This window comes from Crocuta crocuta, unplaced genomic scaffold, assembly GCF_008692635.1.
Source record: "Crocuta crocuta isolate KB4526 unplaced genomic scaffold, BGI_CrCroc_1.0 scaffold102, whole genome shotgun sequence".
In the NCBI taxonomy this organism is placed as follows: Eukaryota; Metazoa; Chordata; class Mammalia; order Carnivora; family Hyaenidae; genus Crocuta; species Crocuta crocuta.
This window is the reverse complement of record NW_027530019.1, coordinates 8,482,519-8,499,776: the sequence shown is the minus strand read 5'-3', so window position 1 is coordinate 8,499,776 and position 17,258 is coordinate 8,482,519. Positions and strand designations below refer to the sequence as shown.

At 44.3% G+C, this 17,258-nt stretch overlaps 1 protein-coding gene across 2 annotated transcripts in view; it reads left to right on the top strand.

Annotated features, from left to right (window-relative positions):
- SQOR (sulfide quinone oxidoreductase) overlaps positions 1–17,258 on the top strand; it is a 50,308-nt gene that overhangs the window by 1,313 nt on the left and 31,737 nt on the right. Inside the window, exon 1 of one of the 2 annotated variants that reach the window (XM_077764471.1) lies at positions 6,676–6,695. The exons of the other annotated variant lie outside the window; for it this stretch is intronic. The gene's annotated coding sequence lies outside the window, so the exon portion shown is untranslated. Of the gene's footprint in view, positions 1–6,675; positions 6,696–17,258 lie in introns of those variants that run through there. 2 annotated transcript variants of the gene reach the window in all.

The following is a 17,258-nucleotide window of genomic DNA, read 5'->3' as shown; positions in this document are numbered from 1 at the left end:
TGCTTCGCACCCTTTCTCCACCCGCGAACCCCGCCGCTGTCGCTGCCCTTGTCTGCAAGCCGGGGGCTGGGGCTCGCGCTTCCTTCCCGGCGTGTCAGGTTTCGGGGGCGCCCCGAGGCCAGCCTGCGAGGGGAGTTTGAAAGCTGGAGTATCCGTGGCTTGGGTGTGTGGGAATTTCTGGCGCCGTACGCTTGTTGAATGTGCCGCTTAGCACCGTCCCGTGACACCAGTAAGTGCTCAGCCTCGGGGATCGGAGGTGGACATCAGCCCGTCTGCCCGCAGCGGGGACCCATTTATGCACTGACAGTGCGCGTGGGACCGAGGGGGGACTCAAGGAGTCAGCTGCGCCTGGAGCAAGCCGAGGAGAGCATTTAGGGGCGCGTGCCGAACGGGAATTGGTGGAAAGGAGAGAAAGGGTTCTTTCTTCGGTGGAATCAGGGGTCTTAGCATTTGCTCTTCATCTCTTTCTTCATGAGGAAAATCCCAACCTAGCTTCTTGCCCAAAGACCTACGGAAAAGAGCCTCTGCATGTGCCTCGGTTTCTCATTGTTGTAATGTAGGGTTCTGACCCACTTTTGTGCCATGTACCCCTTTGGCAGTTCCGGGGAGACTAAGGATGCCTTCTCAGAACAATACTTTTTAAAAATTTAAAAAAAAGTTTTAAAAATACTTATTTATTTATTTTGAGAGAGAGTGAGCGGGCAAAAGTGGGAGAGGGGCAGAGAGCCTGAGAGACAGAACCCCAAGCAGGCTCCACGTCATCAGCGCAGAGCCCGACTAGGGGCTGCGACTCACAAACTGTGGCATCACTACCTTAGCTGAAATCAGGAGTCAGATGCTTAAGTGACTGAGCTACCCAGGCTCCCTTAAATGGCTGAGCATTATAAAGAAAACTGTTTCCAAAGCACTTGTCAAAATATTAAAAAGAATTTGTAATGTAGTAATATATGTGCCTTAAAGAAAATTGAATGCATTGGAACACCTGGGGGGCCCAGTCCATTGAGCGTCTGACTTCTGCTCAAGTCATAATCTCACGGTTTGTGGGTTCCAGTGGTTTGTGGGTTCAAGCCCTGCGTGGGGCTCTGTGCTGACAGCTCAGAGCTTGGAGTCTGCTTCAGATTCTGTGTGTCCCTCTCTCTCTGCCCCTCTCCTGCTTGCCCTCTCTCTGTCTGTCTCTGTCTCTCTCTCTCTCTCAAATATAAAATGAACATTAAAAATATTTTTTAAAAATCTAATGCATTAAAGATCTAGCAGTGGTCTAACATCTACCATAATTTTGAAGTAGTAATGAGCATAAACTATATTTCAGGAAATAGGCCAGCCCTGTAATACAAGAAAATATCTGTGATTTCTTTTGGTGACAATCATAGGTAGTTACTAATACTGCTGTGGTTTTTGCCAACATGTATGATTGAAGAAAATGTTAAATTCTGGTTAGAGATTAGTGAAAATAAAGATGTGATTTCTTTCCCCCATTCAAGTTCACACCTCAGGTTAAGATACCTCCCTGATGGTGGGAAGGGCATTGCCCAGAGGTCAGATAACATGGTTGTGGTCTTGACACTTCCATTGACTAGCAGCATGGTCTTGGCTTTTGAACTTCCTTGCACCTTAGCTTCTTCACTGGTCGATGGAGATAATCATGTCTCCCCAGGTAGTTAGAGTATCCAGCGCTGTACCTGGCACAAAGATGTGAAATAAATACCATTTGTTAGAACTTGTGTGTTTCCCTCACTGGACTACAAGTTTATGGCCATCACCATTGGTATCCCCAGTCCTGGTATATGGAAGGGACTCAATAAATATTCATTGAATGAATAAGTGGGTTGGAAAAGGTTGCTTATGATTACATCTGAAAAAAAAAACAAAATTCATTAAGGAGACAGATGCTGGTTTGAAATATGACTAAAATTTAGACTTTTCATCTCTTCCTTCTCCTCCTCCTCCTTCTTTTACTGGCTGAACAAATATATATAAACACATCTGGAGTTGGCAAGCTTGAGATATCAGTCAGGATGGATAGTTTGTGTGTGTGGGTCTGTGTGGCTGGTGTTCTGCCAGAGAAAATGAAATTGAATGTTGATAGGAAACCAGGAACAGTTTCTTTCCCATCTTGCCTATGTCTAGGCTTGTTAATCCTATCTGTTGCAACACAGGAAATGTCTAATAGGGAATGGAGACAGACCCATGATGAGGCATTTCTGGGCATAGATGCACATTTCTTTTTCCTCTTTTCTTCCTACCTTTCCCTGCCCCACGCCCATTAGGTACCTCCTCTGTGACCCTGAAGATTTGGTGAATAGCAGCAGAGGGGGTGTGTTGCTAGAAGGGGCCCAGACTAGGCCTGAAGCAAACTAGTTGCTTCTTAATTCCCAGCCTTAAAAGTCTATGTAACAACAATTGTAGATGGTAACAGGAAGAAGAAAAGTAGGTCCAGCCATCCCTGAGGTTTACTTTGTAAAAGTGCTAAATTGGGGCAGGAAGATGGGGGAGAACTTTGAAAGGAAGAAGAAATGTAGAACACACTGGGGCTAACTATGTCTATGACTTTGAGAAGGGCAAATACTGGTGTTATGGACTGAATTGTGTCCTCTCAAAATTCATGTGTTGAAGCCCGAATCCCCAGTGCCTTGGAATGTGACTATATTTGGAGACAGGGCCTTTAAAAAGGTAATTAAGATGAAATGAGATCATAAGGGTGGGGCTTAATCCAATATGACAGATGTTCTTATAAGAGTAAGAGACACCAGGGCCTGGTTATAACTTTTTATTCTCTGCTGCAATAATTCACAGCTCAGATCAATCTAAGGAGTTACTAGAATGAGTATTCCCATTTGAAATATCTATTTTTTTTTTTTCCTGAGAGGGAGGGGGGAGGGGCAGAGTGAGGGAGACAGGACCGAAGCGGGCTCTGCACTGACAGCACAGAACACAATGCAGGGCTCAAACTCACCAAACCCTGAGATGATGACCTGAACCCAAGTTGGATGCTTAACCGACTGAGCCACCCAGGCGTCCCACAAGTATTCCCATTTGAGTACCTGCTTGTGAACCTCCATCTCCCTTTTCTCCTCATTTAGAAGATCACAGCGTTTTAGAAAAGGAAGGGAACTTTGAAGCTTCCAGTCCAGTCCTTTATCCATTGCTGAAGAAAGTGTGGGCCAGGATGGTTAAGGACCAGCCCTGCCTGGCCCTGCCTGGAATGTGAACCCAGTCTCCCAACTCCCTGACTCCTGACACACCCTCAGACAAAGCTTCACCAGGATGAGGAACTGTGTTGTTTGGTCAGACATAGGACAGACGTGAGCTTAGGGAACCCAGCACACCTGTTACCTAGCTTCCCCCCCCACATTCTGTTCTAACCAGTAAAGGATTGAGTTTGGCATCTCTTCAATCACGCTCAAAGGACAAATGTATAACTTGTAATTAAATAGTCTTTTCTCATTGTGTTAAGACCTCACACCCTGGATTCCGAGGAACAATATGCCAGATTAATTGGCCAGTCCCTGTTTATAATGAAATTCTGCCCTTCAGAGCCTTCTTGTATGTGGGACCGAGCAGGAATCCCAGCACTCCTAAGGCTGATGAGTAATTTTCTTGTGATCATTTAACAGATTCAGCCTAAGCTGACCCCATGCTGTGTGACTGGGAGCACATTAATTCCTCATCAGGCCTCCTTCCCCAGTGTGTCCTGGTCTACAGTCTGGGGATAGGCTCACATAGGCATGTGCAGATGTTGAAAGGAAGCCTGCAGTATACTTGACGAGAGGCCAACTGTGAGTGATGGACTTGAAGGAAAGCTAAATTGTGATTACACTACACCAGAACATGAGCCACACTCCTTGGCTAATGCAAGCAGAAAAGCAAGGCATTCCCACCCCTCCACTGTATAATTCAATCAAAACCTTTAACTCTCAGTTGAAATAATCCAGGTGGCTGACTTATTTCTTCCTTTTCTGAAGCTGAAGTGCAAGAATTTTCCTTTTGTAAGTAGAGTTTTTATTTTCTGCTTAGCAAATATGAGGCTTGGTAAAATTGTCAGTTCCTCCCCTTTATTAGGCTTTCTTGATTGTAAAATGCATGTCGGCCAGGGAAACTTGTAGGAAATTTCTCAGCAGCAAACGGCACTACAGTTTCATTGCCCAAGTCATCATTGTTAACTCTTTATCAGTAACTCTTCAAAGACATTTATTTATTTTTTAATGTTTATATTTTTAATTTTTTAAACATTTTAATTTACTTTTGGAAGACAGACAGAAAGAGTGGAGCAGGGGAGGGGCAGAGAGAGAGGGAGACACAGAATCTGAAGCAGGCTCCAGGCTCTGAGCTGTCAGCACAGAGCCTGATGCGAGGCTCGAACCCACGAACCGCGAGATCATGACCTGAGGAAAGTCGGCTGCTTAACCGACTGACCCACCTAGGCACCCCAAGTTTTTGGTGTTATTTATTTTGAGAGAGAGGGAGAAGCAGAGTGAGAAGGAGAAAGAGAATCCTAAGCAGGTTTTGCCGCCAAGGACATTTTTCATGCTTTGTTCCTAAAGAGTTAGAGAACTAAAGAACTCCACTGTGGCTCTAACCCCTGAATCATCAGGGAGCAGTACATGATATTTGTTTTCTGTATGATTTGCTCCTGTTCCACTGCCAGAGTGCTTGCTCCACAGCTTAATATTAAAATTTTCTTTTTACATTTATTTATTTTTGAGACACAGAGTGAGACAGAGCATGAGCGGTGGAGGGGCAGAGAGAAGGAGACACAGAATCCGAAACAGGCTCCAGGCTCTGAGCAAGCGTTCAGCACAGAGCCTGACGCGGGGCTCGAACCTAGAAACGGAGATTATCACCTGAGCCGAAGTCGGCCGTTTAACTGACTGAGCCACCCAGGTGCCCCCACAGCTTAATATTTAATGTTAAAATATTAAAATATTTAATTTTACAATAGCCCTGTAGAGTTTCAACATGGCCCTGCAGGCCTAGATGATGATTACTCAGTCTTGTTCATATGTTAACAATAAAGTAATCCAGGTCCTGAACACACAGGTGACGACCGCGCCTCCATTACTCAAGAGGAGGTGTGTGCCAAGAGGAAGGGCGCAGCCGCATTACCCTTTGCAGAACGGTGCTCAGTGGACTTTTAGGGGGTGTGGTTTCCTTCTCTCCCAGTTCGCTTTGGGCCTTTACTGCACTTTGAGTAATCTGACGCTGTTACTTACACCGTCTCTCATTGTATCCACCTGAGCAAGGTCGTGTTCGCCTCCTTCCTTCTTTATCCCCTATAGCTAATTTGTCACGAAAATTCGGTTGGCATGTGTTTCATATTCACGCCTTCATCTCTGCTCTTATCATCTATTCTAAGACCTCCCAGGTGCCTGAGTTTCTGAAACAGCCACTTAGGAGATCCTTATACTCCTGGTCTCTCCTGTTAGACCACTCTGGGGGCACCTGGGTGGCTCAGTTGGTTAAGCAGCTGACTTTGGTTCAAGGTCATGATCTGGCAGTGTGTGAGTTTGGCTGCATGGAGCCCCATGTCAGGCTCTGGGGGAGCCTGGAGCCTGCTTCAGATTCTGGGTTTCCCTCTCTCTGCCGTCCCTGCTCACACTCTGTCTCTCAAAAAATAAATAAATGTTAAAAAAATTAAAAACGAAGCAAAAAAAGCCAGACCACTCTTTTATCGTTGCCATCTCCCCAACAACATTAGTTGCATCGAGAACTGCCATTAGCAGGGACCATGAGTTCAAATGAGTAACATAGACTGGGTGGGGCTGGAGTGAACTGTAACCTTGTGTTCAGTGTAGATGAGTGAAGAATGCTCAGCTCCAACCAAGGGTTGACATGTAGGAATGTGGGCCCAGTGATGTCAGGCCAAAAATCTGGAGTTGATTTTTTTTTTCGTTTTTGTTTTTGTTTTGTGAGATAACCAAAAATTTTAATGTTGGCACTAACTCAAAATTTAAGAAAACTCTGTGAGGGGCGCTTGGGTGGCTCAGTCGGTTAAGCATCCGACTTCGGCACAGGTCATGATCTCACGGTTTGTGGGCTAGGGCCCTGAGTTGGACTCTGTGCTGACAGCTAGCTCAGAGCCTGGAACCTCCTTCAGATTCTGTGTCTCCCTCTCTCTCTGACCCTCCCCTGCTCATGCTACCTCTCTCTCTCTCAGAAATAAATTTAAAATAAAAGAAAGAAAACTCTGTGAGCCAACCAAAACACATCTCTGGTCTGCATTTGGCCTGCAGATTGCTGCTCCGTGACCCCTAGATGGGATTGCAGTTGTCTGGGGTTAAGCTTCCAGATGAAACTTCAGTTACATATGCTCATCCAATCTTACTTCTCCCTTCCCGGTGGACATCTGTCTGCTGTAGGCTGCCCTCTTCCTTGTCCACAGTTATATGACGCTCATTCTAAGTGATTCTACTTGCCAAACCTCAAACCTATCTCCCCAAAAGTACCCCAAACAGGCCCTTACCTTGCCCTCCATGTTTCCTGTTTCATAGAATTCTTCCCTCTTCTGCCACTTGAGTGTCAATTTTGACTTTTTTTTCTCCCAGGGTGCCCTTCCCACCTCTCATCCAATCATTCTCTTTCCTCTACCTCGTTCTTATCTGAATCTTTATTTGCATTTCCAGTGTCCGCACCTAACCAGGCCCTTATCACTCACACCTAGACCACTGCACGAGACTCTAAAACGACTTCCAGAACCGGTATGACTCTCCTCCTATTTAATTTGCTCCCTGTGGGGCGCCTGGGTGGCTTAGTCGGTTAAGCGTCCGACTTTCGCTTAGGTCATGATCTCGCAGTTCGTGGGTTCGAGCCCCGCATCGGGCTCTGTGCTGACAGCCAGCTCAGAGCTTGGAGCCTGTTTCAGTCTGTGACTCCCTCTCTCTCTGACCCTCCCCTGCTCACGCTGTCTCTCTCCCTCTCTCTCTCCTAGAAATAAATAAAACATTAAAAAAATTTTTAATTTGCTCCCTGACACCAGATTCATTTTCTCATGACCATTCCCGTGGTTCTGTCACTTCTCAAAGTGGATTTTCAGTAGAAAGCCTCAGTGTGGCCCTTTAGAATTGGGCTATAATATTTCTTTCTTGTCTCCTTTTCTACTCCTCTGAACGGCAGCCAAATCCGGTTGGCCTTCTATCGCCCAAACACATTCTGGGCCTTTCCACCCTATCAGCCAGGATCTCCGGGAAACAGTTGGCACACTCAAACATGTTATTAAGAAGGGTTTAATGAAATAACTATTTGCAAAGGTGTGGGCAAGGCTAAGAGAAACCAATGAGAGGGTGAAACATTGATTCAAGGCCCGAGAAAGCAACGAGAGGACATGATTACCAGAACCCTGAGAAAGAGCCGTAGCTGGGGGCCACCCCACAGGAAGTCACGGCTTTGGGCTGAGCAGTACCCCCAAGTGGAAGCTAGAGGACAAGAGAGGCGAGTTGATGGCTCACAGGTCAGCTGTCGGCTCCGAGCGGGGCAGAGAAGGCTGGAATGAGGTGTGCAGGGAAGTCACCATATCGTTGATTCATTTACTTCTGCTCCTCCCTCCTCTTGGCGCACCCTCTCCTAGCGTTTCCACTTGTCAAAATGCTACCAGTCTTTTCCCTCCTGCTCAGATAGTTTCTGTCCCACCAAGCTTTCACTGATTACTCTTTGTCTCATCAAAACACCTAAAGTGTTTGGCTCATATTGATTACGTTGCACTATTGTCACTAAAGCTAAGGGTAGTTAGAAGTGTACACGTCATTCTCTTACTAACTCCAGAAGGGATACATCCTAGACCTTTGTGTTTTCCTCCACACTCAGTACATTTTTTTTGGAATGAATTAAGTCTCCCTCCATTCGTCATATATGCATCTGGCATATAGAGGTATTGAATAAATCTGTTCATCTTTTAAGGCAAATATTACTGCTGTGGTCTGAATGTCTGTGTTCCCTCCAAAACTCATCTGTTGCAATCCTACCCCCCAAAGGTGATGGTATTAGTTGGTGGGGTCTTTGGGAGGTGATTAAGTCATTAGCCTTCAGGAATGGGATTATTGCCTTGTAAAACAGGGTCCAGAGAGATCTAGAGCCTCTTCTAACATGTGAGGACATAGAAGAAAAGTCCTCACCAGCCATGCTGGTGCCTTGGTTTTGGACTTCCCAGCCTCCAGAACCATGAGAAATAAATTTCTATTTATAGGCTACCCTGGCTGTGGTATTTCATAGTAGCCTGGAAGGACCAAGACAATTACTGAGATCCTTCATTGTGGCGAGTGCTGTGCTAGAACTTGGGACTAGAGCAGTGACCATGTTGCATGGGGTTTTTGCACTGATAGGGCTTACTTTTCAGGGGAATGGAGTACATAGTATCGCTCTGTCCCCTATTATTATCCCTCCTGAAATGCGCTGATCTTAGCCATGGCCCAACATCCAGCCCAGGTCCCACCTGCTCTGGTCCCTCCAGCCCAAATCAATTCTGTAAGTCATGTTACCTTCCTAGCCCTTCTTGGAACTTTCTTGTGGTCACTCAGTCATTTGTTGGCATTTTGATGTATCTTTTTTTTTTTTTTGCAGAGAGACTGAAATCTCCTGGTGGTTTTGGACTCTGGTTCTAGGTTCTGGTCTTATCTATCCCCACTGGACCATTCTTGTCATCCCCCGGGATGGTCAGGATAGTTGGTGGTAGCAGGTGGAAAACCTCTATAGTCTACCAAGAGGGTGGCTCTAAACTCTCTGGCCACCTCCGTAGGAACAGTTGCCAAAAAAATTTGGTACCTTTATTTTCTACACATGCACCCTCTCTGGGTTAGTGGAGGAGTGTTAGGATTGACTTCCAAAAATCCAAGTTTACATTCAAGTTCTTAGATTTAACTAGAATGTTACTTCACTTCCCTGAGCCTCAGTTTCAGCGTCTATAAATGGGAATAACAACACCTTTATCTTGAGATGGCTGTGAAAATTAGGTAAGATGATTGTTAGTTTCCTATTGCTGCTGTAACAGACCACCATGGACTTGGTGGCTCAAACAGTACAAATTTCTGTTGCTACAGTACTGTGGTTCACAAGTCCAACATAGGCCTCACTTTAAAATCAAAGTGGCCACATTCGTTTTGGAAGCTCCAAGGCAGACCCTTTTGTTTTGTTCTGTTTTTCTTTTCCAGCTCCTAGATGCTGCCTGCATCTTTGGTTCATGAACCCTTCCTCCATTTTCAGAGCCAGCAACTTTATATCTCTCTGATCTGTCTTCCAAGAGTCATGCCTACCTTCTGGCCACAGCTAGGAAAGGTTCCTCACTCTTGAGGATCCATCCCATCCATACATAGGCCCACCTGTATCATAATGCAGACCACTTTCTCTGTTTCAAGGTCCTTAACTCAGTCACATCTGCAAAGTCCCCATTTGCTTGCAATGTAACATATTCATAGATCCCAGGGGTTCTTTGGTAGGGGGGATTATTCTGCCTACCACAGTTCATACTCTGGCTCCCCCAAATTCAGGCTTATCCCATATGCAAAATATATTCACTCCAAGGTCCCTGAAAAGGTCAGCTATTAGAGTATTAACTGTGGCACAGAATCCAATTTGAGTCTCATTAGCTCCAAAGTCTCAATTTCATCTACTGAATAATCTAAATTATGTACGAGTGAGGCTCTAGGGATGATCCATCCTAGGGTTCAATTCCTGTTCATCTGTGGGCCTGTGAAACTAAAGAAACAAGTTATCTGCTCCCAAAATACAGTGGTGGAGGAGGCAGAGGATAAAAGTTATATAAGGATAGGATAAAGGTTCTGCTTGAAAAAGGGGAAGAGTGGAAGGAAATAAACGAGTCACTTGGTCCCAAGACATTGTTAAAATCCAGTTGGACAAATTCCATTCAGTTTCAAGACCAGGGAATAATCATCTGCAGCTCTTGGTTCCACCCACTGGGCCATCCTTGCTTTGTCATGAAATTTGGCATGTGTTTACCACTAAGTAGTCCTAGCTCATTTTTGCTGAACATTTCTTCCCTTGGTTTATCTTTTTTCTTTCATATTTTCCTAATTGCAGGAAGAAGAAATCTGGCTGCACCTTTAACACTTCGCTTGGAAATTTCCTCAGCTAAATGTTCAGTCTCATCTCTTACAAATTCTCCTTTTCACATAACTGTAGGACAGAATTATCTTAAGCTTTCTGCCCCTCTAAAACAAGGATCCTTTCCCTCCAGTGTTCAATAATATGTTCCTCACCTCATGTTAAGCCCTCACCACCAGAGCCTTTAATGTTTGTATTTCTACTAATTTGTCTGTTCGTGATGGTCTAGGTGGTCTTTAAGGTGATTTAATTTTTTTCTCTCCTGTGCTCCTTACTTCTTTCTGAATCTTACCCAACATGGTTGTTGACATTCATACTTTTACAATATGTTCAAGATTGTGTAGACTTTTTTTTACCATGCTCTTCAAAATTCTTTCAGCCCCCATCCATTGTCCAGCTCCAGTGTGGCCCAAAGTAGAGAGAATTTGGGGAGGAAATACCCCAACGACTCTTTTCACTCTCTTGGATCTCTGGCTTACACTTAATCACCAACAAAACCATCCAGAAGGTAGAGAGCAAGGGAGTCTAGGTGATGTTGTCAGCAGCTCAGGGCCTGAACTGGGCAGAAATGGGTGTGGGATGAATGGAGGGGATGGTGAGGAATCAAGAATAGCACAGAAGTTTTAAAAAATGGTTAAGGGCTCAAACCATTGATCTGATTCATGTTATGCTAAGAAAGCTTTTTTCTTTTTTTTTTTTTTTAAATATTACTCAGCTTTGATGCCAATGTCCGCTTAAAATTTCTTCTAGCTTGAGGCGNTTTCCTTGGCTGTGCAGAAGCTTTTAATCTTGATGAGGTCCCAATCATTTATTTTTGCTCTTGATTCCCTTGAGTAAGCGTCCAACTCTTGATTCTGGCTCAGGTCATGGTCTCATGGTTCATGGGTTTGGGCCCCATGTAGGGCTCTACACTGACAGTGCAGATTCTCTCTGTCCCTCCCCTGCTCACTCTTTCTCAAAATAGATAAGCTTAAAAAAATATCTTCTGCTTTTTTATAGGTTATTTTTAACATTCTAATATTTAAATTAGACCATATCTTATTAGGAAAACAACTTTCCCCTGGAATTTGGCTCACCTTATTCTTGGCCTACATTATAATTAGCTGGCAAGCTGTGCTGTTCTGCCCTTAGCACCTGAAGCTAATAGACTGGGACCAGGACCAGAAATGGGGTGGGGAAGTATCTGTCCATCAGCACCGGTCCTGATGTGCAGTAGATTCTCAGTGAGCACTTGTGGAAACATGTGCAGCATGTAGATTTCATGTAACTCTACTCTTTCCATAAAGATATACTTACGCACTTAGCACAGCTAAATATAATTTGATTTGCAGACCTGTTGTGCAAGAAATAAATCTGTAAGTGAAAGAAGTCTCTTAGGTTATGTTTCCTGATTTTTGGCTCTGCAAATTTAGCCACTGCAGGGCTGAGACAAATTTAGTAGAGGTATGAATGTGCATATGTATTTATATCCTGTAAAAAACTTGTTCCTTAAACATCTTTCTGAGGAACTCTGGCTGATGACACTTCCCCTCTATCAAGATGAAAAGGATAAAAAGGATGTGAATGAAGACTTTCCTTGGTGGAGAAGATTGCTCATTTTGGTAGAGCAGGTGCTAAGTGTGTGACAAAGGAAAGGAAGGTCCGGTGCTCTATTCTTCTGGAGTAATTTATTGCATTAAAAAATTATACTGTAGCTATGTTATTCAGTTGTAAAAATTTGACCCAATCACCCACATAATTATAACATTCCACAGTAATATGTAATTAAGTTGCTTCTTAAATGCCTGCCACCTGATAGTTCAATGGATATGTGAGGAGAAGGAGCAGAGAAAAAAAATTTGTTACACATATAAAATCTTTCAACACATCAGGAGATGACTGCTGTGAAGGAAGAAGTTGTTGCTTAGAGTTCCCCAGGAACAGGAGCAAGATACACCCCATGCAGCCACATGGGGAAGCGCCTGGTGGGTCAGTAGGCAGGAAAATTGAGGGGAAAGCATGGGCAAAACTATACTGTAGTTTTTTTATTTTTGAAAAGCACTTTATTTTTTTAAAAAAATGTTTATTTTTGGGAGAGAGAGAGAAAGAGAGCACATGCGTACAAGCAGGGGAGGGGCAGAGAGCGAAGGGGACAGAGCATCTGAAGCAGGCAGCCAACGTGGGCTCAAACTCATGAACCAGAAGATCATGACCTGAGCCGAAGTTTGATGCTTAGCCAACTGAGCCACCCAGACTCCCACAAACCTTTAGTGAGGCAGGGGGAATGAGCTGACCAAATTTGGGGTTGGCTAATTTGAATAAATTTTAGTGGGCTTTGGGGTGTGTAGGGGCTATTCCAGTTGTCTGATGTCTGGCGCTAGAATAATTAGGGCAGAGGAATACTGCCCTTGGGAGTGCGAAAGCTAGATGGAGGAGGTGGTTCGGGGTATGGGCTCTCCATGGGTTGGTTTACATAATAGAGGTGTGCTCCCAGACAAGTTATTTACTCTCTTTAGGAGTTAGCTAGCACTGCAATGGCAGTCTCTCTAGGATTAGCAAGTCCCCCAAATGTCAAACAATCCTAAAATACAAAAATTTAAAAACTTTATTAATACAATAGGACTCAAACACCTCCAGAAAGGTTCACGACGTATCTAATCCAGTGCCATTGACACGTACCACAAGTATAACTGCATAATTTACTTGAATGCCCTTCAGATCAAGATGAGATCATGTTAAGGAACCATAGTATTTATGAGACAATGTTTGGCGTTTTCTTGAGACCCAAAAGTGATACTAATCCAGTCATAGTAACCAGTCATAGTCTAAGATTTTTCTAGGTTTGGATTTGCCCTTTTATAGGTTAAGTCAGAGGGTATGATAGATTTATGTATCAACTTGTGACTTGGGCCACAGGGTGCCTGCACATTTGGTCAAACATTATTCTGGTGTGTCTATGAGGGTGTTTTCTCTCGAGGAATCCTTAAGCAGATTGCCCTTCCAATGGGCAATCAGGTGAAGGTCTGAATAGAACAAAAAGGCTGACCCTCCCACTAACAGAGAATCTTTCCTACCTGCCTTGAGCTGGGACGTTAGTTTTCTCCTGCCTATATTCGAACTGCGACATGAGCTCTTCCTGGGTCTTGAGCCTGCTGACCTTTGGACAGAAACTGAACCAGCTTGCTGATGTAGATCTTGGACTTGTCTGCTTTCATAATTGTGTAAGCCAGTTCTCAGGAGTATTCTCCATGTCGTAGAGAAAGTGTTGATGTTTGCTTTCGTTCTCTTCCTTACTCTTTTCTGTTTCCTCTGGTTGAATCCTGATTCTATTTTATTTTAGTTTGTTTTAGAATTTAATTTAATTTAGCTTAATTTACTTATTGGCTGTGTGCTCTCGAGAATATAACCTATCTCCTGCAGCCTTACTTTTTTCAGTTGTAAAATGAGGATAATGTGTCCACCTCAAGTGCCCGGCACAGTGCCTGGCACTTAGGAATGTGCTATAGGGCAGTGATGGACCAGTTTTACACTAGGGATCAGGACGTAGCTTCAGATTGTTCAAAGAAGCCATGTTGTGTTGGGAAGGAGTGGGAGGGAGATTGGCAAATTCAGGACTGGTAGAAGGAGAGACTGGCTAGTTGTGAGTCCCAGAGCGGGTTAGTTGTGAGTCCCAGAGTGGGTTAGTTGTGAGTCCCAGAGCGGGTTAGTTGTGAGTCCCAGAGCGGGTTACTTGTGAGTCCCAGAGCGGGTTAGTTGTGAGTCCCAGAGCGGGTAGGCAGGCAGCGTGCTCTAAAGGAATGCTGTAGGCACTAGATGTGGATTTACCCAGAAGCAAATAGAGTTCGAGCTTCTGGACCCATCTCTGGTAGAGGTCCTCCTGCGTGTGGAGCGGGGAGTTCCCGGAGGGGAGGGGTAGCCAGGCTGTAATCAGGAAGTATTTCTATGCTTGTGTTCCTGACAAATCACCTCAAAGAGAGATCAGAAGAGTCTTGAATCACCAGGAATTCAGACATTTATTGTGATTTATTTTCTCATTCAAAGTTAATATTAACTCTCATATCTAATTTTGTATTTGTAATTTCGGTCCCTAAATTGCATAGGCTTCAATGACCATAAAACCAAGACTGGAGTCCTGACCCTTTGGGAGACAGTATGTGCGGCCACTTGGGGTTGCAGGATTCTTGTGCGCAGCCCAGCACAGACGCTGTCCCAGGATCTGGAGCTGGGAGAAGTTCCCTCTTCTCCTCTGAACTGCGCGCTCCGGCTATTGCCTACATGGCTACCCCAGAGGGTGTTCAGAAAAAGCTTCTGTTCACTTAAAGGACCCCTCATGGCTCCAGCCCTGGTGCTGACTCATTGTGTGAGTTTTGGAGGCTCACCTTGCCTCTCTGAGCCTCAGTTTGCCCATCTGTGAAGTGGTATCCATATCTCCCATGCAGGTTCAGGTGTGGGCCCTGTGAATTGTACAGCTATGTGCATGTGGGAGGGAAGCATGATTATAATTGTGTTGCTATTACCTGTATTTCTGTTATCTTGCTGTTACTTGAAATATGCCCACAACTTACCATCTCAGTGACCAAAGAGCAAAGTCACTGCCCACTCTGACACACTAGTTTTTAATTTTTGTTTTTTGCTGTTAAAGTTTATTTGTTTATTTTGAGAGGCAGAGAGACTGCGAGAGGGAGAGAGAGAATCCCAAACAGGCTCTGTGTTGTCAGCGTGGAGCCCGATGCAGGGCTCCAACTCATGAACCATGAGGTCACAACCTGAGCCAAAAGCAAGAGTCGGACACTCAGCTGACTGACATTCAGGCACCCATTTTTTATTGTGGAAATTTTTTGGTATATACAAAAATACACACCCACAGGGAATGCCCTCATGTATCCTTAGTTGGCTTCAAGTTATTATCAACTCAGGGCCAATCTTGTGTCTTCTAAGCTCCTACCTACTCCACCTTAAGCAAATTCCAAATCATTTCAATTGTGAGAATTTCAGTATGTATTTCTAAAAGATAAGGGCTCTTAAAAATTATATCAGTACTATAGTTGTATCTCACCCCTCCTCAAGAAATGTAATTTTTTTTTACCTTTCAATTTGTAGATTCCTTCCCATCCCTCTCCATAGGGAGAGAAGTTACTTTAAGTTTGAACATAAATAGAATTCTGCTGTGAGGCATGTTCCCTCAACTATCTCTTAGGTCTAACCCTGTGAGAACACTCAACAGAAGAGTCAGTTTGAATTAAACTCTGCTGCTTAAATTAGTGATGTTACTGTAGGTAAGTTCTCTAACCTTATAATAAACTTCAATGTTCTCATCTGTAAAATGGGGATACTAATGTCTCTTTTACAAAGTTATCCTAAGGAATCTCTGAGACGGTGTAAGTAAAGTACAACTAGTAAATACTCAGTAAATGTTATTATTATGACAGTTTCTCCCCACGTTTTCCTATCAAATCCTGACTTCTGGAAGTAATTTGGTTGAGAGATGTAACTGATGATAGCCTTAGGGATGACTTAAGTAAATAGGCCTTGAAGGCCCAAGGGGGAGGAGCGGATGGGGGAGGAGGAGCCTCCCAGGCGTCTTACCACCTGGGCACTAGGGGAGAGCCCCGCCCGTGTTGCCTGGACAAGGCTTGCTTGTGTCTCAGAGACTCGGGCCCACGGGGATTCAGACCATCGGGACAAAACAGCTCAGAGTAAGTTTGGCCCAGGGAAGCCGGAGGCCAAGAGGTACGGTGGGGGGAACAGGGTGGGTGGCCAGAGCTGGAGGCTATTCATTATCTAGTTTTTGCTTTGATTTTGGAAGTGTTCTACGGAGCCGACAAGTTGAAGGTTGGCTTCGTGGCTATTGAAACCCAAAGCAAGGAGGGCCCTGCCTGGTGTCCGCTTGAGGTAAAATAATTGTGAACCATGCAGAGACACGCTGTTTCCTCAAGAGCAAAAGTAGCTGAAAGGTTTACTACAAGCCTTGCTGGCCTGATGGATCTTTCATTAAGAATGCTCTGAATAATCCTTACTTAGAGGCCTGCTGTTTGAACTCAGCCAGGTGTCCTAACTGACACCCAGCCAGTGGCATGTCACGTGGCATAAGATTAGGGAGATTTTGACACGGGCGGTCTGCACTGCCTGTGCAAGCAGGGCCAGCAGTGGGAAAGCGTGGAGGCCAAAGGACTTGTTTGGATCGCGGCCTGCAGCCAGCGGCCAGTAACATAAGGAGGAGATGCCGACGGTCTTCTCTTTTCAGTCAGAGGGACTTTACTTTGCTGGTTAGACTACAGATACGGCAGAGCATTTATTTTGATCTCTTAAAGGAGGCATTCAATTGATTTAGGATTAGCTGAAGAATGTTTATCTAACTTCAAATCATGAAATTATTTAATTATAAAATCTGTTGCATGCACATGTGAAATGAAAGTTAAATTTGCCTTATTTTTTTTAAACGTTTTATTTATTTCTGAGAGAGAGAGAGAGAGAGAGACAGGGTGAGCAGGGGAGGTACAGAGTCTGAAACAGGCTCCAGGCTCTGAGCTAGCTGTCAGCACAGAGCCCGACGCGGGGCTCGAACCCACAAACTTGTGAGATCATGACCTTAGCCGAAGTTGGATGCTTAACCGACTGAGCTACCCAGGTGCCCTGCCTTATTTTTTTTTAAAGTGTGTGTTTTACCTCTTAAGAATGTAGAGATAAAGTGGCTGCATTCTTCTGTATCATTGGGAGTTAATTCTTATTTCTTTTTTTTATTAAAAAATTTATTTTAGAGACAGAGAGAGAGTGCATATATTGAGGGAAGGGGTAGACGGGGCGGGGCGGGGGAAGAGATTGAGAGATTGAGAGAGAATTTTAAGCAGGCTTTGTGCGGAGCTTGATCCCATGACCCTGGGATCGTGACCTGAGCCAAAATCAAGAGTCAGATACTCAACCAAGTGAAGCATCCAGGTGCCCCTTAAAAACACTTTTTTTCCCCATTTTATTTATTTTAGAGAGAGAGAGGGTTAATTCTTATTTCTTAACCTCACCAGTTTCAGGCTACCTTCTCAAGAGACTTAGAAATCATATTAGATTTGTGCTTCTTAGTTATTTGGTAGACAGATATTATCTGTTTCTTTTCTGATGACTACAGGGTCAGGTCCGGCCTTTTCTTTTCTGTTTGCTTTCTGGTTAAGATTGTGTGGCTTTTGCTTCAGCTGTCTGGTTTTTTTTTTTTTTTTTTTTTTTATTTGCTTTTTTTTTGA